The sequence below is a fragment of the Python bivittatus genome, unplaced genomic scaffold (genome assembly GCF_059951505.1).
Source record: "Python bivittatus isolate LINGU-HERP-01145 unplaced genomic scaffold, Pbiv_v1 ctg000700_np1212, whole genome shotgun sequence".
NCBI classification, from domain to species: Eukaryota; Metazoa; Chordata; class Lepidosauria; order Squamata; family Pythonidae; genus Python; species Python bivittatus.
This window is the reverse complement of record NW_028277098.1, coordinates 29,308,116-29,314,243: the sequence shown is the minus strand read 5'-3', so window position 1 is coordinate 29,314,243 and position 6,128 is coordinate 29,308,116.

Genomic DNA, 6,128 nt, shown 5'->3' with positions numbered 1-6,128 from the left:
GAAAAGAATCCCTTTTCCTTCTTTCTTTTCACAAACATGTCCATATTTTTTTAGTTCATCGTACATACATTGCTACACTGTTTTTGTAGGTCATGAAATATGTCATAAAAATGTTTTTTAAAAAGAGAGCTTATTTCCAATTTTTGCTTTTGGCTGATGGCCACCTGGGCACTACTTTAGGTGATGAAAACTTTGCCCTGGTTATTTCGACATAATATATGATGCAAATATTTACCTAACAGATCATGAGGAGGAAAAAACACTGGTATCTTGCATAATAAACACAACATTAGTCAGTACTGTATATGTAGGGTTTTTTTTCTTTCTTTTAAAGGACAGTGCAATCCTATATGTCTTTACTCCAAAGTAAGTCCCATATGTCCAGTGTCAGGATTACCACCAAATAGAGAAATCCTGTAAGGGGGAGGATAGTGAAACAATAGATCCTCTCAAGTTAGCAGAATTTTCATTTGCTGAATTTAACAAAAGCAGTGGGAGACATTTTGTCAGCTCTAATGTTGCTAAGGAACCTCTCCTAGAACAGAAGAGGCAGTGGGACCATGATGCCTGCACACAAGATCTGCCTGTCCCCAAAAGCTTAATTTTGGAAATCCCTGTGACAATTACCAGGAGAAACATCAGCAGCAGTAACATTCTTCAGCTGCAATTGCACTGCTAGGATAAACCAAATCTATGCCTATTAGTGCTGCACCTCACTGTTGATAATGAGCATCACCCTTCAATCTCTCCTGTATCTGCAGTGGATCTGTTCATGTGTGTGCAGTCAGTTTGTCCCTTAAAGAACTGCAGCCACACAGCACTTCGCTGCCACTTTCTGTACCTAAAACTTAAAAAAAAAAATCATTTATTTGTCTGTAACTGGAAGACAGCATTGTATTTGCCCAGTGTTTTATAAACAGATAAAATTACACTTTCAAGAGAGATCCAACCAATAGTGGTATGATAATGTTATCGTGATGGGGATTTCCCAGTTCTACAGTAATTCATTGCATCTAATCAATTAATTAATTGCATCTAACATGTAAGATCACAAAGCAGATTCTCACAATACTTTTTGTATTCTTTAATATTAATTCTTAGATGATCATATGTGAATAATTTCAAAATATTGGCAACTTTAGAAACTATTTCAGTTCCAAGTTATCAAATTAAAAACTCAGCCAAGCTTTTTTTTTAAAAAAATGAGTGAATAGAAGTATTTATTACTGGAAAAGGGAAATGTTAGGTTTTAAATAAGTAAGAGAGAGAGAGATCACAACATACAGATGTTCTGGAAGAATGTTGCTGTTATTCTCCATTTGGTAACATTCAGCTGTAGAAAACCAGGATGAAGAGTTGTTATAGGGAGCCCTTTCTGTTCTTCAATACCATTTGTTACTGAGAAAGGCTGAAAGGAGGGGAGACATGGCTGAAGAAGTCAGTCAGATAACTAAGGGATCCAAAGGAAGGGAAAGATAGGGGCAATAGGTAAAAATCATGAAAGGTTTTGAAGTTATGGATCTGAGACAGGATTTAAAATAAATCAAACCTGAGATCCAGAAACCTTGATTATTTCCCCCCAAATTGTTATCTTTAATGTATGAGAAAGGGGGCAATAATAAATAAATAATATTTAATATATTTAATTTAATCACTTTTTGTTGTAATCTTGGCCCTGACCAAAATGTTGAGTTCTTTTCCTATGCATAAGAGAGATTCTTGTTGGCAGCAAATTAAATACTTGCAAGATACAGAATATACAGCCTTTTTGGCCCTATGGATACATTTATATAGATATTTATTTCCTGCCTGGAATGAGCAACCACCCAGAAGGAGAAAGTGCAAGGTGTTTGGAGGTACTGCTATGTATTCTCATTTGTTGCTTGAAAATGAAGATAAGTATAGATCACAGCCACAAAAAGGATGGGTAGAATATTGGAATATTTGGAACTGTGGTAATGTAAACACTGCAAGATGCCCAACCATATCTAATGCTAACCCCATTCCTGTTCCCCAAAGGCAATAGAAGAAAAAACCAGATCTCAAGCAAATAGAAGAATGGGGGGACAGATCTTGGAGCTGGTCTGTCAAAAAGGCATTTTGCCTTTGAGAGATTTCCTATGAATAGGTAAGTCCAGGTAGATGTAGCCTGAGTTTAATGTAGTAGCTAAAGTGTTAGAAACTGAGAGCCTATGAGTTCTAGTTCTCTCTTACGCACAGACACAGGTTGGGTGACTCTTTCTCAGCCCAACTCTCTTCACAGGGTTGTTGCTGAGAAGGGAGCATTGTGTACACTGCCTTAAGCTGTACAAACTAAAGGGGGAATATACATCCAATAAATTAATCAATAAATTCAATCAACCAATAGTCCTGGGAGCACAGTTCTAATATTTATGGTGCAAATGTTTCCAAGCTTAAACTAAATTAAGTCCTGCCATTAAAGAACCTGAAATTGATGCCAGAGGAGGATGAGCTCTGCTTTTGTGTCTCTTGCTTCTCCATTTTAAATCATTCTCACACTCCAACACAAAGTTTAGAACTTTGGAAAATTGAAAAGATGAAACATTTGTATTTGTAAAAAAAATTGTTTTAGGTTTTCCTACCATAGCAACCATTCTGAAAAGCACTCAGAAGTAAATACTGACAAGAAATGTGAAGATCTGGAAAGGATAAATAAGTACTCATAGACTAAAAACTAGCATACATTAATTTACAATCTGTTTATCAAAATTATTTTTCCATTCTGGCAACATTGCTTACAAAGGTTACACAACCTTGTGATACAGGTCAAAATGACCAAATAATTTATTTGAGTGTAAAAATATCTGCAATGATCAGTAAATACTCCAGCTTCCAAGGTAAATACCTAGTTAAAATGGGAATAACTATGAACCAGAAATTACCAGAAGACTAGGTTCAGGCTGATCTGCAGATCAGTGAGGACTTTCTGTTCTCCTAAAAACAGGTCATCTTAGGAAAGCAAAAAGGTAAATGAGGAACTCATCTTTGTTCAGTCAGGCTGATCATTACTAAACAGAATTCTTTGCTTTTTATTCCATTTTATAATATGTCTAGACTAAATTCTATACCAGAGTTCTGTTTATAAGTGTCTCAGTTTTTAAGGAGTGTTTAGAACAGGTACAAGAAATCCTTCCCCCCCCCCCCCGCCCCCGGGGCCACTTCTCTTATGAATAAGTTGGTTTAAGCCACCAATGGGCAGAGATTACAGTAAAGTCAGAATAAAGAATGAGTCAAGCCACATCCTTTTCTGTCATGTTTTCTCTTCTTTCCTTTATAAAAAATACTCTCTCTCCTTTGCACAAGAGAACATTAAGAGAGGAAGATTTGGTCGTTGCAAGAGATTCTTGCAGAGGCTTTTTACATTAAACCAAGAATTATGTAAGAAAAGAATTAGGCCTAATCCTGCTTTACCAATCTCAGCTCAATTAGTCCCCACTAAGTAAAGTGAGGGGGATGGCTGAAGGGGAAGATCATTTTAGTGGTGGCACCCCAGAGAGGTTCATTTGGCAACTTCTTAACAATGGCTTTGGCTTTGTGGCCAGGTCTCATAAAATCTCTGACTTTTGTAACAAAGCCACTATTTATTTGTTATAACATATAGTTTTAGCCATGAAGTGAAACTGGCTTTATCTCTTCCAGTATTGACAATTATTTCTGCTGCAATTTCTTGTTTTATGTCATTTTATGATTATTCCTTATGAGAACAAAGTTATTAGGCAACCTATATAAATTCTGAAAATGAATAAAGAATACTATAATGATTTATTTTATTCTAACTTGAATTCCACTCTCAAATTATATTGTATCACATTTGCTCCTGTTCTTTGGCCTTGTAGTAAGTTTTAATTGCTCCCTGTTATTTGGTTCATCAGCCAGGAACTTGAGTGAGTGAGGGTTTAATTTATAAATGTAATAAAACAATTAATTCATAATTTAGCTGTACTGACTCCAGTGGAGCAAATTGATTATGAGAATAAATGTTTACTAAATGCTTACTAAATTAAACTGGGTTCAGCTCACTACATATCCTACACATACCCACAAAACAAAAAATATTTTCAGTGGGCCAACCCTTCACTGCATTTTCACTGTTAGATACTAATTAACGGTATGATCTTACTGAAACTTTCACTAACCTTGCATGTCAGCTCATCAGTCAAGTACTGTCAATTGACTGGTCAATAGAGGGTCTATTATTTGTTCACTGTCAAATATTGCCAAATATTCCATGAAACTATTAATGTCATGAGCAAAGGGCTAATAGTATATCTTTTATTTCTTTCAGGTTTAATTTCTTAGTGGGTCATTTTTTATTCTCTTAGCTTTGCAACAGTCAACTGATATCATTATGAGTGAAAAGTCATTGTAGAAGCATTTTTGCTGATAATGTTTGAAGAATTGCTCTACTGCTTGGCAATTTGCTTTGTTTTTATTACTCACTATTAATTTATTTTCCTTTATCAGGTGGTTGCTGTGATTTATGACAGAAGCAAATACTAAAATTTTTCCTGAACTGTTCATATTTATAGTAGAGAGAACCTTCTCAAATTTGCTAAAAACTATAAGCTATTTATTACAATTTAAAATTATATTTGTTTTTAAATAACATTTAATAAATATTTTTGTAACTAGCATAAATATCAAACCTGTTGAAGATTTATGATACAATATCTTGTCCCTGGGAGATGTCCCCCAAACCATCTCTTCTTTGCAAGGATGGAGAAAGAGCTCCAACCTTACACTGTAAGAACAGACCTGCTGGACGAGGCTGAGGTCATCTTAGTCCAGCATGTTGTTTCTCAGATGCCTCTGGGGTCTTTGCAATGATAATGGATCTGGCTGTGGTCCACATCTGGATGGTGGTGAGATATTGTGTATGGTTGAGTCCATTTTTACATCAAAGTGGTGGGGTGAGCTGGGCATACTTGCTCTCAGTGTTCTTAAGACCTTGCACACCCAGAGGATAAGGTTGATGACAACAGAAATGGACTGGGAGATTGTTTGGAAGTCTCTCCTGTATCTTGTGGCTGTTGCAAAGCCTATCATACTGATAGCAGCCATTTTGTCTCCTGCCTTCTGCAGTGACACCTGAGAGGATTAGAGCATGGGTGATATTTATCATCTTTGGATCACTCTAGAGTTTTCCCTCTGTTCTAAATATAAGTGCAGACTTGAAAACTGTGAAAGGAGAGAACTTCGGAGGCTGAGGGGTTGCTACTGGCTGAGGTGTTTTTTCTACTCTAGGTGGGAGATGAAGGAGAATAAATAGCCTCAGCTTCTTCCCAGTATGGTATAGATAGAGTGTGTGTTCAGAGACTAGAAATATCATAAATATAAAATATGATAACAAATCCACCAAGGCAATCCAACAGTCATATCAGATGGAATCACAAATCCTCCTGACCCAATTCAGAATTAGAGATAGGAAATCTCCAGCTCCAGGTGGGCTCAGGTTTCACAGCCACTTAGCCAGCTAAGATTCAGCTTGAGCCTTTTCCTCCTCATCCAGACTGCCACAGTTTCCACAAACACAGCGCGAGAGTCTTAACAGCATCACTTGGATGACCAGGAGTTCAGATGTATAACTTGGCATCATCAGCATAAGAATGACACTTAGCCCATGCTGATGGATGACCTCATCTAGAGGCCTCATGTAGATATTAATGTACATTAATATCATTAATTAATATCAATGCCTCATGTAGAAGCCTCAGGTAACTATTAAAGAGGAGTGGGGAAAGAATCTAGTCCTGAGATATCCCACAAAACAAGGGTCAAAGGTTGGATCTCCCCCTGCCCCATCAACACTGATTCAACAGCTGATCTGTGATGTTCTTACTTCAGCTACCAAACAGCTAACTCCTGGACCCGTTGCAATAGTACCAACCATATCCAAAAGCCTCCTTTGCAGAGAACTGCTCTAAGCCAAATGCTCTACTAAGTTAAGAGGCACCAATCACTATAACCTCTGGCCCTAGTTTCCAGCATTCAGGAAAGTTGACAGCCAGCCATGGAACTTCTCCTTCAGCAATGACCCCATCTGGAACTAACCTTTGGGCTGAAACAGCCTGTTTGATCACCTACAAAAGCAACAACTTGGTGGGATT